The sequence below is a fragment of the Delphinus delphis genome, chromosome 21 (assembly GCF_949987515.2).
Source record: "Delphinus delphis chromosome 21, mDelDel1.2, whole genome shotgun sequence".
NCBI lineage: Eukaryota > Metazoa > Chordata > Mammalia > Artiodactyla > Delphinidae > Delphinus > Delphinus delphis.
The window spans coordinates 23453587-23473049 of NC_082703.1; positions in this window are offsets into that span (position 1 = coordinate 23453587).

Here is a 19463-nt window from a genome sequence, read left to right on the forward strand (position 1 = left end):
GGGAGAAGAGCCCAGATGTCATAAGGCAAAGGGAGGATGAGGTACAGGAAGCAGCTATTATTATTTCTGTTGCGTGGCTCGAAGAACTCCAAGAAATTGATTCCATTCCACTGGACATAGTTTTCAATTTAGGATAGGAATTTATTTTTTAATAAAATTGATATTAGTGGAAACACACGGGAAACAGACAGGAAAACAATTGAACATAGTTACCTGAGTGGTTACAATACCTCATATAAGGCATCTTTTTCAGAAATTATTCTTCGGTGTGTGGTGGGTTGCTTTCTAGGTAAGAATGGGAGTGACAACTCTGCTGTAATGAATAATGGCTTGGGTGGGGAGCGGGAAGGAGAAGCCAGGAGGGAGTAACAGGGAAATGAGGGTATGTGGAAGGAAGGAGATAGATTCAGGAAATTTCCAGGAGGTAATATCAACTGGGTTTAGTGACTGTTTTTAGGGGGCGGGGCCATAAGGAGGTGGTGGCAATGTTGTGCAGAATAGAAGATCCAGGAAGCAGAGCAGGTTTGTTGGGAAAGATACAGATTTAAATCATACAAGGTTCATAACCCTGTAGGTTTTTTTTAGGCCTCCTCTTCCAAACAGCATAAACTATTGCTTCCTAGATGTAGCCTGCTTGTCTGTAAAGAACAGCCAGCCATAGAAACTGGAGGCTGGGAATGTGTTGCGAAGGGTAGAGAGACTAGAGGAAATGATTTAGATGTGCAGTGGTCTTAAAAATATTTTGCCGCAAGCCAGGACTTAGCTAGCTTTGTATCACTTCTATTAGTAAGACGGGAGTTGGTAATAGGGGATAGCAAGGATGGACAGACCCTTGGGAGGAAGAGTTAATGCAGCAGGTCTGGTTGCTTATTCCTTGCATGTCTCCAAGGAAACCATGACTGACCCGGCCAACCCTGGGAATTTGGCTTGTGGAATGTTCTTTATGTTAGTGACAATTTTGTTGTGTACACCTGGAGAAATGGAACACGCCATAATGGCTTGTCAGGCTGCTTTGCACAACACATACACCTGGTTTCATTGTTGGGGTCCTGAGTCTCAGTTGCCATAGCTGATTGTATAGCAGAATGTGTGGACATTAATAGCTCCCCATAAAAGCCTTGGACCCTGAGACTCAGATGGGCTTCCTCAGGTAAAGCTATTCCATGCATGCCTGTAGTTTTGCTGCTAGACAGAGAGAATTCCTTGCAGCTTCAGGCCAAGAACATTGGAAGCCTGTGCTGACCTCTCTGGACTTCCCCAATGCATCTTTTTCCCATTGGTTTTGCTCTCTCTCCTTTGCTGTAATAAGTTTTAGGCATGTTTATAACCTGCTATTGAGGCTCGTGAGTGATTCTGGGATCACCAAAGGAAATGACCATATATAAAGTTCTGAAGAAATTTAAAACCCAATTTGTCCATTTGAGTCTTGATAAGATTCACTGAAAAAAGAATAATCAACATATGCAAGTATGTGCTGTGTATGGATTTAAACCGAATCAAATCTTTGGTCCATGTCCAGGAGACATTTATAGTCTCTGTAGGGATATAGAACACATATATAGAGTGTTAGGAAAATGCCTACAGGCATAAGTATAAATAAAATCAAATTAGCAATAAATGTAGAAGCAAGGCAGAAAAAGAGAGTAAAATTTGTAGGAGCCAATCATGGTTTATGGAAGATGGTGCATATTTAAGAAGAAATATGGGACCATGTTGTCAAATAATAGCTTTTGCTTTTTTTCCTTCATATGTACTTTCACAGTATGTAAAAAAAAAATGAAATGAAAAACATTTTTTTCTGGATTTTATCTGATGAGTGCTGAGTCCTACAGAACTTTGACTGAATTATTTGTGTGGAATCAAAATTTGCACTAAATCAAAATGTAAGTATTCTATGTAACAATATTTTTTGAGCCCTACAGTTATTAATTATGGCTATGAGTTAATATTCTCTTATATTATCATTCCAAAGACTCCACCCAACTCCTGTTATAATCAATAAATCATATCTAGTATTTCTTCAGCTATTTAGTTAAACTGCTTACAGCCAAAGATTAAGAATGAACTTTGAAAGTTCTGCTTCTGGTACTAGGCAGATAGGGCCCCTTACCCTCCTACAAATAACAGCTATAAATTCTGGATAAAATATTTTTAAAATACCAAAAGGCACTGGAAAGCAAGCAAAAGAAGGCAAATTCTGGAGGGAAGTCAATACTTGGAAGAATGAAATGGCACTTAAGGCGTTTCCTATTTTTATGTCTTTAGCCTGCAGTGCCCAGTTTTGTAGGATGACTTAAACTTAGAAACTTGCAGATATACTGGCTCGAAGAGCCAGAGGTTGGAGACCAGGGCAACCACAGTGTGGTACAGGGCCTAGAATTAATATCATGTACTGCCTTGACATCTGGTAGAATCAGGAATGTTATGAACAGCCTAACAGCAAGTTCCCTTCCCCATCTGCTCCCATGGTCCTAAGATCCCCTAGCCAAACAACCCTTCTTGTCTCGGGGACCAGGTACATTTCCTGCTTATACCTGAGTGGCAGGTTTCATTTCCCTGCAAGCCTGTGGAATTATTCAAAGAAACCAATCCCATCCCCCGACAGGAACCAGGGACTACCTTGGTACTACAAAATCTGCCTCCCTCAGTACCTGGTTGTTTACTGTGTTCTCTGGTGTAACCCTCATGTGTCCCTGAATGGTGTCTGGTGTCCTCCCCCAGGCTATGAGTATGCGTGACTAGTAAACTGCCATCAGTCTCACCTGACAAGTGCTGGGTGTCATGTATTAGGCCATTCCCATAACCCTAGGGTGGGAATCCTTGCCTCACCAAAGAGATGAAGAAGAGGCAATTAAAAGAACAAAAATGGAAAGTGGAGGAGAAATCCCAGAAAGAAGAGAGTCACAGAGAGGGAGCCTTAAAGTCTGTGTGGAAACTGCCCAAATCTCTAGCTAATTCCTAAACCACACATGTGCAAGGTGTGGCCAGGCAGCCCAGATAAGGCCAAGAGCACTGCACTGAGTTAGAGTTTGAGTTCAGCCAAGTGAACAGAATGCCAAAACAAAAACATTGCTGCTCTTTAGAGAAACATAACAGAACTGAGCATCTAGAGATGCTCAGTACATCATTCACTATGTCCAGGATGATATCTAAAACTACTAGACATATGAAGTATGAAAATATAACCCCAAAACCAATCAATGGTGACTAGCCCAGGATGAATCAGTTGTAATTCGAGACAAGGATTTTTTTTTTTTTTTTTTTTTTTTTTTTTTTTTTGTGGTACGTGGGCCTCTCACTGTCTCAGGAAGCCCCGAGACAAGGATTTTAACGCGGATCTCACAACTATGCTCAAGGACTTAAAAGAAAACACCCTTGTAATGAATGAAAATATAGAACATCTCAGAAAAGTAAAGAGATGTTAAAAACTGAAAGGAACTTCTAGTACTGAAAAGTATAATGTCTGAAATAAATTTTTCACTGGATAGCCTTAAGATCAGAGTGGAAATAATAGAAGAAACTGTCTGTGAATTTGAAGTTAGATCAATAGAAATTATTCAATCTGAAGATCAGAGAGGAAGAATACTGTAAAATGAAATAATGAACAGTACCTCTAGGACCTATAAGGTAATACTGAAAGATCTAACATGTAGGGTTCTAGAAGGAAAAGAGAGAATGGGGCATAAAAAATTTTTTTGAAGGAATATGGCCAAAATGTCCCCAAATTTGGTGAAAGACATAAATAGCCAGATTCAAGAAGCTCACTGAAGCCCGTGCAGGCTATAATGAAAATCACATCTAGGTATAGCAGAGTCAAACTACCGAAAAGCAAAAGCAAAGAGAATGTTTTGAAAGTAGCCAGGGAAAATATTATTATATGAGGGGAACAAAGATTTGAAGTACTACTGACTTCTCATCAGAATCAAGTGAAATGACATCTTTAAAGTGCTAAAAGAAAAGAAAGAAAAAGTCAACCCAGAATTCTTTATCTATCTAGAAATATCTTTCAAGATGAAATGAAATAAAAATATCCTTCAAGGGCTTCCCTGGTGGTGCAGTGGTTAAGAATACACCTGCCAATGCGGGGGACACGGGTTCATGCCCCAGTCCAGGAAGATCCCACATGCTGCGGAGCGGCTAGGCCCGTGAGCCACAACTAATGAGCCTGCGCGTCTGGAGCCTGTGCTCTGCAACGGGAGAGGCCGCAACAGTAAGAGGCCTGCGCACTGTGATAAAAAAAAAAAAAAAAAAAAACCTTCAAGAATGAAGGTGAAATAAATACGCTTTCATTTAAAAGAAAACTAAGAGAGTTTATCATCAGCAGACCTGTACTACAAAAAATGTTAAACGAAGTTCTTTAGACAGAAGGGAAATAACATTAGATGGAAACCTGAATGTTCAGGAAGGAATGAAGAACACCAGAAAGGTAAATATAAATGGCTTTTTTCCACATAATATCTTTAAAATATATAACTTTAAAGCAAAAATTATAATGTTATATAATGGAGTTTATAATACATGCAGATGAAATACATATGACAATTATAGGTTAAAGATAAGAGGGAGAGTGTAGGGTTCTTGTATTTTACGTGAAGTGGTGCAATATTAACTTTAAAAACACTGAAAAGGATGTGTATTGTAAGCCCTAGGACAACCACACACACACACACACACACACACACACACAGAAAACCCTAAAGGTTTTGCTAAAGTTAATCAGTTAGAATGGAATTCTAAAAATTGTTCAAGCAATCCCAAAGAAATCAAGAAAAGAATAATGAAGGAGCAAAAAAACAGATGGGACAGACAAAACAAATAATAAAATAGACCTAATCCACATCAATAGTTACTCTAAATGTAAATGGACTAAACAATCTAATTAAAGGCAAGAATTGTCAGGATATATTAAAAAGTAAGACTCAGTTATATGTTGTCTACCAGTGATGCAATTTAAATATAAAAGCACTGATAGGTTGAAATTAGATGGATAGATAAAGTTGTACACAAAGTATAAGCATAGGAAGGCTGGAGTGGCTATATATTATATAAAGTAGATTTCTAGACAAAGAGAATTATCAGAGATAAAGAGCAACATTTGATAATGATAAAATAGTCAATATATCAAAAAGACGATTATAAGTGTGTATACACTTCTAATTAACAGAGCTTCAAAATACACGAAGCAAAAATAGGTAGACTGAGGGAAGAAATAGACAATTCCATAATTATAGTTGGTAATTTTAACACCCCCCTTCCTCAGGAATCAATAGGAAATGTAAAAAAAAAAAATAGTAAAGGCATAAGATCTGAACAATACCATCAAGCACCTAATGCTTAACTGACCAACAAGTGCAGAAGAATGGACTAAAACAATTTTTTTGATGGATTTGGAGATAGATGTCCTTCCCTTTGACTGTTGAGTCATATTCTATTTACAAAGTTAGATTACCATTCCGCCCTTTGACTGATTAAAATTACAAAATACATTTAAATTTTTTTCCAAATTTGAGCTACTTTGTATGGTAATAAATATCACTTATCCTGAAATTATGACCATTTCCTTCCTGAGAGAAGTAATGAGTTTATTCTAAAGAGAAAATAGGGGCTTCCCATAGCTAACTCTCATTCCTATCTTTAAATTCTCCAGAATGTTTTAATATATATATTCTACCTCCTACCTTGCTTGAAAGTAATTGATCCAGAAATAGATTTTTCTGTATATAGCATATTTCCCTTTTAGTTATGTGTAAATTCTGTTTTTATAAATCCAGTTTAAAAAAAACTTCACAGATGAAGGAATAGGCTTGAAGAGATTAAGTATCTAGGCTAGATTCTAGCCTGAAGTCAAGTAGCTCCTGAATAGTGGAGTCAGGTATTCTGGTTTCTAATAAAAGTTTTTCCATTATCCTGATATAAATTAAAAGAATCTTTTAATAATACAAATTCTCATTTTATTTGTTGTATAAATTTAGACTTTTATAGAAGTATCATTTTCTTAAAGTGACACCTGTTTGCTTTTTTATAACTGCTTAACTATTGCAATGTAGTTAGCATTTTTATAACTGATGAGAAATGTTTAGTATTCTCCATTATTGCATAGTAGTAATTGCTTCCAACTTCGCCACTACAAACAACACTACAATGAACACTTACTTGTGAAGTTCCCTTGTGAACCATTAAAAACTTTCTCTAGAGTATATCTAGGAATGAAATTACTAGATAATAGCATGTGGACTTTGTCACTTCACTAAATACTGCCAAATTGACCTACAAAAGGGCCACACCAATTAACACTCCATGAGTTGTACATTTGGGTTCTTCCTTCCTTACATACTCACCATCACTTGGTTCTATCCAACTTCCTAATCTTGTTTAATTTATTGGATTAAAAAAACATTATTTTTTCAGTTTGGATTTGATTACTGGTGAGGTTGAGAATCTCTTTATGAAAATTCTTTGACCATTTTCTTTTATTGATTCCTGTTTCTTTATTTTTCTTACAGGTTTGCATAAGTTCTCTGTAGCTATTTTTCCCCTTATTGGTTTTCAATATTGTAAATATCTCTTCCCAGTCAGTTACCTATGTGTTAACGTTGCCATTATGTTTTCTTTGAATGAAACTACTTAATTTTGGCATACTTATATATCCACTTGTAAATTGAGAGGCTTCTTTTAAGAAATTTTCCTCTTTTTAATAGGTTTTTTAAAAATGTTTCACACCTTTAATCCAACTGGAATTTATTTTTGTGTATGGTGTATAGTGGAGACAAATTTTTATTTTTTCTTCTGTGAAGCAAACCACTTTTCTATCATCCATTAAATAATCTTTCTTTTCCCCTATGATTTGTTATACCACCTCTGTGTGACTCAGCCCTCGTGCACATTCCTGGCCTTATATATTGACTCTGTTCTGTTCCCTCGGTCTTTTTGTCTTTCCTTACCAGAAATACACTGTTTTTAAGTTTTGTTGGCTCAATACCATGTCTTAATATTTGATAGGTGAATTCCCTTCACTTTCTCAAATTATCTTAGCTAGTTTGAGGGGATTATTTATTCATAGATATTTTAACTTTCATTTGCCAGATTCCTGTAAAAAATCTCACTAGGATTTTTATTGGAATTGCACTAAATTTATAGATAAGGTGGGGGACTGAACAATTTTACAATTGTCCCAACCAAGAACATGATATAAATGTCCATTTAAGCAGGATTTCTAATTGTTTCTTTATTTCTATTTTTTTTTTACTTTATATGATTTTTTTTAAAAAAAGACATGCACATGAAACGGAAATCAAAAGAAAGCTGGAGTAGCAATAATCATATCAGATAAAATAGACTTTAAAATAAAGAATGTTATAAGAGACAAGGAAGGACACCACATAATGATCAAGGGATCAATCCAAGAAAAAGATATAACACTTATAAATATATATGCACCCAACACAGGAGCACCTCAATACATAAGGCAACTGCTAATAGCTATAAAAGAGGAAATCGACAGTAACACGATAATAGTGGGGGACTTTAACACCTCACTTCCACCAATGGACAAATCATCCAAACAGAAAATTAATAAGGAAACACAAGCTTTAAATGACACAATAGACCACATAGATTTAATTGATATTTATAGGACATTCCACCCAAAAACAGCAGATTACACTTTCTTCTCAAGTGCACATGGAACATTCTCCAGGAGAGATCACATCTTGGGTCACAAATCAAGCCTCAGTAAATGTAAGAAAATTGAAATCATATCAAACATCTTTTCTGACCACAACGCTATGAGATTAGAAATCAATTACAGGGGAAAAAACATAAAAAACACAAACACATGGAGCTAAACCATACATTACTAAATAACCAAGGGATCACTGATTGATGAAGAGAAAATCAAAAAATACCTAGAGACAAATTACAACAAAAACACGATGATCCAAAACCTATGGGATGCAGCAAAAGCAGTTCTGAGAGAGAAGTTTATAGCCTACCTCAATAAACAAGAAAAATCTCAAACAATCTAAACTTACACCTAAAGGAACTAGAGAAAGAAGAACAAACAAAACCCAAAGTTAGTAGAAGGAAAGAAATCATAAAGATCAGAGCAGAACTAAATGAAATAGAAACAAAGAAAACAATAGCAAAGATCAATAAAACTAAAAGCTGGTTCTTTGAGAAGATAAGCAAAATTGATAAACCTTTAGCCTGACTCATCAAGGAAAAGACGGAGAGGACTCAAATCAATAAAATTAGAAATGAAAAAGGAGAAGTTACAACAGACACCGCAGAAATACAAAGCATCCTAAGAGACTACTACAAGCAACTCTATGCGAATAAAATGGACAACCTGGAAGAAATGGACAAATTCTTAGAAAGGTATAACCTTCCAAGACTGAACCAGGAAGAAATAGAAAATATGAACAGACCAATCACAAGTAATGAAATTGAAACTGTGATTATAAATCTTCCAACAAAGAAAAGTCCAGGACCAGATGGCTTCACAGGTGAATTCTATCAAACATTTAGAGAAGAGTTAACACCCATCCTTCTCAAACTCTTCCAAAAAATTGCAGAGGAAGGAACACTCCCAAACTCATTCTATGAGGCCACCATCACCCTGATACCAAAACCAGACAAAGATTCTACCAAAAAAGAAAATTACAGACCAATATCACTGATGAATATAGATGCAAAAATCCTCAACAAAATACTAGCAAACAGAATCCAACAACACATTCAAAGGATCATACACCATGATCAAGTGGGATTTATCCCAGGGATGCAAGGATTCTTCAATATAGGCAAACCAATCAATGTGATACACCATATTAACAAACTGAAGAATAAAAACCATATGATCATCTCAATAGATGCAGAAAAAGCTTTTGACAAAATTCAACACCCATTTATGATAAAAACTCTCCTGAAAGTGGACATAGAGGGAACCTACCTCAACATAATAACAGCCATATATGGCAAACCCACAGCAAACATCATTCTCAATGTTGAAAAACTGAAAGCATTTCCTCTAAGATCAGGAAGAAGACAAGGATGTCCACTCTCACCACTCTTATTCAACATAGTTTTGGAAGTCCTAGCCATGGCAATCAGAAGAAAAAGAAATAAAAGGAATACAAATTGGAAAAGAAGAAGTAAAACTGTCACTGTTTGCAGATGACATGATACTATACATAGAGAATCCTTAAGGTGCCACCAGAAAACTGCTAGAGCTAATCAATGAAATTGGTAAAGTTGTAGGATACAAAATTAATGTACAGGGCTTCCCTGGTGGCGCAGTTGTTGGGGGTCCGCCTGCCGATGCAGCGGGCGCGAGTTTGTGTCCCGGTCCGGGAGTATCTCGCGTGCCGTGGAGCAGCTGGGCCCGTGAGCCATGGCCACTGGGCCTGCACGTCTGGAGCCTGTGCTCTGCGGTGGGAGAGGCCGTGGTGGTGGGAGGCCTGTGTACCACAAAAAAAAAAAAAAAATTAATGCACAGAAATCTCTTGCATTCCTATACACTAGCAATGAAAGACCAGAAAGATAAATTAAGGAAACAATCCCATTCACCATTGCAGCAAAAAGAATAAAATACCTAGGAATAAACCTATCTAAGGAGGTAAAAGATGTGTACTCAGAAAACTATAAGACAGTGATGAAAGAAATCAAAGATGACAAAAACAGATGGAAAAATATACCATGTTCTTGGATTGGAAGCATCAATATTGTGAAAATGACTATACTACCCAAAGCAATCTACAGATTCATTGCACTCCCTATCAAATTACCAGTGGCATTTTTTACAGAACTAGAACAAAAAAATCTTAAAATTTGTATGGAGACACAAAAGACCTCAAATAGCCAAAGCAGTCTTGAGGGAAAAAAACGGAGCTGGAGGAGTCAGACTCCCTGACTTCAGACTATACTACAAAGCTACAGTCATCAAGACAATATGGTACTGGCACAAAAACATAAATATAGATAAATGGAACAGGATAGAAAGCCCAGAGATAAACCCACACACCTATGGTCAACTAATCTATTACAAAGGAGGCAAGGATATACAATGGAGAAAAGACAGTCTCTTCAATAAGTGGTGCTGGGAAAACTGGACAGCTACATGTAAAAGAATAAATTAGAACACTCCCTAACACCATAAACAAAAATAAACTCAAAATGGATTAGAGACCTAAGACCAGACTCTTAGAGGAAAACGTAGGAAGAACATAATTGAGCTGATAATGTATATACTCATTTGCATTGTTTATAATGGCTAAGTAATATTCCATCATATAAAAATACTATAAGTTAATTACAATGTTTGGTCATTCATGTTGTTTTTAGGTTTTCTCTATCTCATAAGGTTGAGATGACCATCTGTGTGCTCAATTGTTTTTATGTATCTTGGATTATGCCCTTAATAGAGGCCCCTCGAAGCAGAATTATTGAATAAAAGCTCTTGCTACGTCTTGATATTCAGGTAGGTATTCTCTTTTCCTTCCTTCTCCCTTCCTCCTGTGAATCATTCAGAAATATCCACAATAGTTGCTTCCCTTCTATGCTTTCTTTTATACTCTTTGGGATCTTGGATTTTTCTCGAAATCCTCTTTCATTTGCAAAGTTCTTTGCACAGAACTGCCAGCTAACCCAATGGGCCCCCATGTATTTCTACGTTAGCTCCAACGAGAGAAAGAGAGAAAAGCTCAAGTTTCACATTTTATCTATCCTGCTTCCTAAACTCTTATCTCTTCTCAACCATCTTTATTTTAACAACAGAGATACGAATCAAAATATTTTACCTATTTCATCTTATTTAACTCTCATAACAATGACATTAAGTGGGTCTTACCATCTTTGTTTTATAGATGCAGAAATTGAGGCACAGAGTTTAAATAACTTGCCCAAGGTCATACATTAAACAGTAGATTCAAGATTTCAATCCAGGCTTATCTAACGTCAAAGTTCTTTCTATTACACCACTGTTCCTTCCTCATTAAAAGAAAACTTGTTGAGCAAATGCCTAGTGGATTAAGTTCTCAAATAATTATGTAGGGGAGGAAAACTTTCCTCTTAGGTTCTGTGCCTGGGGCCTGCGAATTAGACTGACAACAGACTCACAGGAGAAAAGGCATACAAATTTTGTTTGATGTTAATATTTTAATTTTTTCACATGCATGGAGGCCTTCATATAAAGTGAATAGCCAAAGAAACAATGAAATGCCGTGGGCTTATATACCATCTTAACAAAGGGTGATAAGTTCTGGAGAAGTGACAAGACAAAGTAAAAGGGGTTTGGACTTCTGTGGGTGGTAAACTGTGGGAAAGTAAATATATGGGGGAAAGTAATGGAAGATAGGGTTATTTAGTAAGGTTTCATTTATGCAGACTCATCTTGGTATCATCTGCATCTCCTGTGATGAATGTTGTTTTTCCCTTCCTGGTACAGGAGAGGGTGACATTCTCAAAAATGGAAATTTGTGCTCTGCTTTTAGGCAGGAAAGGGGAGAGCAGAGAGTTTTTCTTGCATCTGTTGCTTCTCAATTGCCATCAGCTCAAAACAATCCTTATGCCAAAGTGGCACATTTGCGGGTAGCTTATTCTGATCCTTTTCAATTTACCACTGCCACTTGATGTGATTAGATAAATAACTAAAATCCAGCTTTCCTTTGTTCTTTGTGTTCCTCTGTTACATTTTCCTTATGTTCAGACCACTTATTCTTTCAGTTTTTCCTTTAGCGTTGGCTCCATAACTGTGAAATTGAAATTCTAATTAGGTAGCACAAAATGGTTTTCTAAGAAGATTCCTGTTAATTAAAAAAAGCATTGCCGATCTAGGTGCTGTTTTTAAATTAAGAAAATTGAATGAAATTGCATTTGTATTCTGCTTTAACAATAAACATAGTCTGATACAAAAGAACTTATGAATATTTCCAAAATCGATAATATAGTCTCACCCTTTTTCTTGTCCTCAGTCTTATTGAATGCACATGCTGATTACTCTCTTGGTTTTGCTAGTGGGAATATTTCAGATGTAAAATTAAGCATATACTAACTGTACATCCGTTAGTTGTAATTTTAAAGCTCAGTTAAGCCTAATTTAAAAGACCCAGGAAATGTTTACTATTCATAAGATTATTTTTTTTAATTAAGAAATTCCTACAGTGTTCATAGATGGATGAATGGATAAACAAAATGTGATATGTACATATAAAGGAAAGGAAAAGGAAGTCTTAAAAAGCTACAGAAGTCTGACCCATGCTACCATATGGATAAACTTTGAAGATATTATGCTAAGTGAAATAAGCAAGTTACAAAAGGACACGTATGTTTCCACTTACAGGAGGTACCTAGACAGAAAGTAGAATATGGTGGTTGCCAGGGGCTGGGGGTAGGAGGCATGGGGATGACAAAGTTCTGGAGATGGATGGTAGTGATGGTTGCACAACAATGTGAATGTACTTAATGCCCGTGAACTGTACACTTAAAATGATACATTTTGTGTTCTGTGTATTTTACTACAATTTTTAAAATTACCAAGCACCTACTAAGTGCCAGTCACTGATGAACAAGACAGTAAGGTGCCTGGGCTCTGGAAGCTCCCATCCTAGTGGAGGAAACAATGACTAAGCAAAACACAGGCGAGATAATTAGGAAGGAAATAGAGAAGGATTTGTGATTCCTGGGAGCGAGGGATACTCACTCTAGTCAGTGATATTTGAGATCAGACCTAAGGATGAGAACGACCCTTTAAAGGCATTCCAGGTAAAGGGTGCAGCAAGTATTAAAGTCCCGAAGAGGGGAAGGACTTGATGTGTTTAAGGAAGCAAGCGAGGCCAGGGTGCTGGAAGAAGCAGACAGAAACTCTTCAGGTACCATCTGGAATCTTCTGAGTTTGTTCAAGGAAGGATGATGATAGGTCAGATCAAGGATCAGCAAACTTTTTCTGTAAAGGACCAGATAACAAATAATTCAGGCTTTGCGGCCCAGAGGAAAACAAACAAATAATTCCTACAATGACATTGGGAAAAGTCTGACATGCTGTCTGTAATTTTAAGAAAGGAGTGGCCAATAGTGACCATTTCTTTGCCTCACTTAGAATTGATCAGAGCATTCTCTGAACTCTCATCCATCCACAGGTGGGACTAATCACAGGAAGAGGGGCTGGAAGTGAGAAATAAGAGAAAAATACAATGTTTGTTAAAAGGTTGACTTGGGTATTTGGAAGAGATCATGTTGTTCAGCTAAGCTATCAGCAAAATTGGAAGTAGGCAGTTTTGCTTTTGATACCTATTAGCACCATTCCATTTTCTAGTAAATGTAAACTCCTTAGGTGTTTGGCACATAAAATACCCAATACATGTTTGTCGAGTAAGATGTTTATCTGTGTTTTTGTTTATTCCCTGAAAAAATCAATGCCCTAATGCTGCCTCCTGGTGGCAGAGTGTCATGTGCAATACGGAGACTTTCTCAAGGAAGGTGGGAAAAGACTAGAGAGGTAGGCTGCTGTCAGACTCTCTGGAGATGGACTTTGCCTCAAAAAGCATAATCTTATGAGGCTGGCTCTCTCCTCTCCTGGGGAAGCAGCCCTTCTCATGAGTGTGACATCCATGGGTTGTGAGTTATATCACAAGTCATTTTTCTGGCTATTTCACCAATTTTACTGATTGAATGATTTATCCTTTTTACAGGTTACATCAGATTTTAGAGCACGTACTGTGTTTGTGATTGCCATCTCTTAACTGTTGGAATGGAACAAAACATTGGAGATTATTTTAATGAGAAAAGCTTCTCCAGGAAGTCAGTGATGACCAAAAAATTAGGGGCATAATTTTTCTTTCTGGGGCATAATTGTTTGGGGTCTTGTTGGAGGAAAAGACTTTGAGAACGGGGAGAGGGTGTGCTCCAGGACCTGGGTAACTGGGTGGCTTTAATGACCATCGTCTTACAGTGTGGGCCCTGGGAAGAACTTACCGGGGAGTCCCAGTAGCTAATTTTTCATTGTCACTCTACAGGACGTCTGTACCAGCACATCTTTCCCATTTTGTGGTTAAACATCCCTCTGGAGAATTATCCCTGAGGCACTGAGAACTTTATTGTACTTTCCCCATACACCCCCCTCCCCCCCAGCCTCTTGGTCTCAATTCAGATGTCAGTGAAGGTGCCCAGCACAGGACAACCTCTTTAGCTGGTTGCAGAGCTATTGCCAACTCCTGAATACACAGAAGTAACTCACCTTTGTTCTGGTCCTACAGCTTTAAACCCTTAAGTGAGGGCTTGTGAATCATCTAACCTGATGAGGATATTTGAGGCCCCATCTGATAAGTGCACTTTGTACCATAAACTCAAGTAAAAGTAAAAATCAAATCAATCGACAAAATACAAATATTTTCTACCACTAAATCGCTAAGGCAATTCCAAAGAATGTGCTTCTGGAACACAAGGCAATTCCAAAAGAGGTGCCCTAAAAATGTTTTGAAAGTGGTAGAATAATGGCATAAAGATATTCTTTCCAAATAAAGATATTTTTCTTTGAAGTACACAAAATTGGGATTTGTAAATTTGTTTTTCTTTCTTTAAACATAACTCTGATTTTAGAAGTATACGTATTATCTGGAGCAGAACATGTCATGTTCCTCACGAACACTTCCCTTTTACCCCTTTAGATATTTGCAGTGACATTTTAGGTGTTTAAAGTCAATCAGTGTGATTTTTCAAATGCCTAGGATTATTTATTATATACTTATATGACTATGAAGAATGTAGAATTGAGTGCTTTAATAGTTATACATGCCTTCTATTTGTCCAATTATACTTGAGAGCTATAAATTTAAGATTTTGCTCAGCAGTGAGAAGCTGACATTTAACACTTGCGAGGTCAGTCAGGCAGTAGGTAAGCGAAGTCAGCCACAGAGTACTTACTTTCCTCTATTTCCACACCCTCCAGCTCTTTAGGGCAAAGTTGTATTCATTCTGTCTACTATGACCCAAACGAGGCCTTGAAAAACTGTCAACTTTTTGGCCATCTCAGCTTCTATGTTACTTCTATTATTTGACCCTTAAGAGAAGTCTCTTATTGAAGGATCCGTGGAGTAAAAAGAGGTTCCCTTATTAGACTTTAGGGATTAAATGGTTGAGGAAGCACTTGTGATCAGCCATCATTTAAAATCAGTAAGTCGTCTTACAGCAATGTATCGCGCTGCTCAGCGGAACTCATTTTTAAGCTGTAACACCTTCCACACACTGTCTTGCTCAGCAGTAAGGCAGTTAACACTTTGTGATTTATGAAGGTAGAAAGCCAACATTCTTAAGATAAATGTTGGTGGTGAATTCACACCTCTTTGTGGACTCCCTAGAACCTGCGAACACATTACGTTACATGGCAAGGGAGAATTAACGTTGCAGATGGAGTTAAAAAAGTTGATCAGATGACCATCTAACCAGATGATCTTAAAATAGGGAGACTATCTGTGTGAACCCAGTATAATCGCGAGGGTCCTTGTAAGTGGGAAAGGGAGGCAGAGAAGTCAGGGTCAGAAAAAGAGGTGACAGCAGAAGCAGGGTCGGTGCAATGCGGCTTGAGGACTCAAGTCACCCTCGCTGGCTTTGCAGATGGAGGAAGAGGGTCGTGAGCTAAGAATGCAAGCGCTTCTAGAAGCTGGAAAAGACACGGGAGGCAGACTCCTTCAGAGCCTCTGGAGGGTAAGCAGAGCAGCCAACACCTCGATGCGAGCCCGGGGGACCTCACTGGACTTCTAACTTACAGATTTGTATCGTTTAAGCCACCAGATCTGTGGTAATTTGTTACAGTGGCAATAGAAAATCAGTATGTTGTTATTGTCATTTTAGTTTGTCTGCTCTAGGCCAAGACTCAGTAGGGAAGCTTTGCTTTGATATACGGCAGCATAAATTCCCTTACAATAAGAAAGGATAGAATTTTGAATTCTGAAAAGCCACCAAAGTCTACAAAAAATTCTTGAGCTGACCTTATATTATTTCTATCTCCCAGTCCTTTCCCCTCTTGCTTTATATTGACAAAGATCAAAGGGGTCAGCAGCTGTCTTTCATGATTCTCCCAGAACCATTATTACACTGAAATTTACAGGATGTCTGACGTATGTACTATCGTCCATGCTTTCAGAAAGTAAAAAGCTTAAATCTTTACTCATTTGTTAGCTCACAACAGCAAAAGGTAACAACTGAGAAAAAAAAAATAAATGAAGCAAAGAAAGAAATATCAAAGGGAAACTGAGCAAGAGCCGTTGGGTTTACACAGAATGTTCAGAAGAAAACTTGGGGTAATTAAGGAAAGCACGCAGACGACCCTGTTTTATTCCATACTTGAGCTGACGTTTAGTCTTCATCTGCTTAGTTCCTGAATTTCCCCCAAGGTTGTGAATAGAGAAAAAGAAATCTTTACCAGAACCCAAGCAGCCGTGCTTCACCTGGTATGATTTGATTTTAGGCTACTGTCTTGAAATAATTCCTCCCCTCGAAGAATGTGTTGGGCAAACTAATGTCTGACCAAATATAAATAGTGCCCCAAGCTTTATCAAGTACCTTTAGCATATGTACCACCAATAACAGTTCGTTAGAACTTTTATGCTACCACCAGTATTTATTTCAAATTACTTTTTTAAAGTAAGATTTTTCTAAGCTTACTTGTACAACCATCTCAGGGATCCCAAAAAGGGCCACCTTGTTCTGCAACCCCAAGGACATCAGTGCACTGAATGGCACCCACGGAATTCCATGTGAATGCTGCCCCGTGCTGTGCAGCTCAGCAGCTTTGGATTCAAGGTCTCGATCTCTTCAGGATTTCTTTATTCAAGCCCTCTTTGCTTCAGTCTCTCGGACCCTCCTAAGGAAGGATGCATTCTTTGATTACAGTCAGGGGATAGATGAGGCAGGCTCATTACACGGGAACTGTCATTACTCCCACCGCTGCAATACTGACACACGCGAAGCTCATGCTGTCGAGGAGAGGTCAGGACCCACTTGCCTGGAATGCCCGCTTCCCTGCCTTACCCTCCGCAGAATCTGCTAGGGCTGGAATGGTTCATTTTTCTTTCCTTGCTATCCCTGCGTGGACTTCCCTAAAGTCACATTATCCTTCTCTCCTTCCCTATATGAGCCATAATGGCAGAATGACTGCCAGAGAATGTGAATTTCAAGGTAAAGGAATGAGTATTTTCAGAGTATTCTTATTTTACCTTTATCATATTTCTCTTGTTAATCGCATTCAATATTTTGAAATGAAAAACGAGGACAGAGGTGCACATACTTTATCCCATATTGGTTTCCAAATTGCAGGTTATTGGGCATGTGTGTAACTCCCTCGTTAAGTAATCCATGACAGTCCACACAGGTATGACAAACTAGAGATGCCTCTGTGGACCTCTATGAGTTTTTATTTCATGAGAACCATTTTTTTTTCCTCAGCTAGTGTAGGAAAGTAATAATATACAAATGGTGAAGAGTAATGAGACAGGATTCATTAGGTACATAATTTGTTTCAACCATTGGTTACATCACTGATTATACCACTGCCTCTGCAGATTGTCCCTTTAAAATTCTACAAATAATGTCTAGAAAATATTTTCCAACGATTTTTTCAGATCCATATTTGAGCAACTTCCCTTAAAGTTTACTTCTTTACAAACTTCCTAATTTAAATTGTTAAATAAAATTTCTCAAATTTTCTTCCAAGTGTGATTACACTATGTTCTAGTACATAAACAAATATCATGGGCCAGCATGTCTCATTGGCATCCACATTCAGTGCCCCAAATTAGAACGCTGGATTTGAGTCCCTGCGTCAACATTTACTTGTTCTATGATTTGAGAAACAAGTCAAAATGGTCATGTTTTCTCATTTGTGAAACAGGATCAACAATACCAACCCACCTAAGGGTAAGGAGGCTTAGGTAAGACGTACATAAAGCATCAGTATATTATAGGCACCCAATAAGTGACAGCTACCCACATGGTGAGTCCTTGCACTGCAATTTTGTTTTTTGACCTAGGTAATCATTATGTGGGCATTTAATAATTTATATATGGACTTCTGCAATTACAACTCACAAAAAGTAAGAAATGGTAGCTATTTTTGGTGTTATCTAAATGTTAATTTACGTGATGGTCCCTTAAGCCTGACCTGAGTCCCTACTAATTGCAAATTCTAATATGGCATTTTACTTTAAAACAGATTAATTCCATTTAGTAAACTGGTAACTTTCTGCCTTACATCACTCTAATACCAGTTGCAGAAGGAAGCTGGCATCTACACCAGGCCTCATAGTTGCTAAACCCCCTTCTGTCTAGTCCAAGGTGGTGCCAAGGAACTGAGAAAGGAAGGTAGAGGAATTCATCGACACGGTATGGCTGCCCTCTTTCAAAGTAGGTCTGCTCCTCGCTGTTTCACACACACAGGGCTCCATTTTTCTTTGAAGAAATACGACTAAAAGTTTGAGAACCACTGATCACATATTCAGAGTTCGGGTTTTATCATTTCCATGTCCGAGCCCTGGTAAACTGACAAACATGAACAGTCGTAAGGAAAACACTAGGTGATTATCCTTTTGTGCATTTGTCTTTACACTCCTCGTCAAGTTTTATGTACATTATGTGTAATAGTTCCACTTCATATCATAGTAGTTTCATCACTCCATATACTTACTGTTTATGCTGTTAGTTTGGTTTTCCTAATGACTTCCAAGGAGGATTCTGATTCTACTCATGAGAGTTTCAAGATCACAAAGTATTTGCTTGCTTTGTGTTAAGGACTGGCACATGAAATCTCTAGCTTTTACTAAAAAGAATATCCTGTATCTAACCCTTCCTGTTTAGTATTACCTTTCTCCCCCCCTTCCAAGTTAGTCCATTTTGTTTGGGACCTTGTCCACTAACTACACTACTTTTCTTGCTGTATAAACCACAAAGGAACAGATAAAGAGAACTTTAAAAATTAGGATTTTTAGATAATGATCTTCCTTCAGTAGTCTTTCTAAAGAACAGAATAGAAAAGTGGATAGAGTAAAGCTGGTAATAAGGGAAGAAAAGGAAAAAGGAATGTTCTAGCTGGATAGCAACTAAGCTACATTCACTGAAATTTCTATTAATTTTTTTTTGCAGAGGGGGAGTAGGAACATTAATGGCTTGACAACCCTGAATTTATGTTTTTGTTTAAACGGTAAAAAGCTACAAAGAATTTCTTTAATCATCAACCATACAAATTTTTTTTTTTTTAAAAGTCGTGCTCAAAGAGATACCCATAGATTTGCCAGTGTCTAGGCAGTGAGTCGATATAGGGCTTCAGCACCATTTTTTAAGACAAAGCCTACAAATTCCCCTTCAACTAGTAACAACACAAATTTAAGACTGACCTGGTTCCCAGTTGCTGCTTGCTTTGGTTACCTCCTCACGGCCATCGCTCAGGAATCCAGAGGAAGGAGAAATCCGTACCAAGA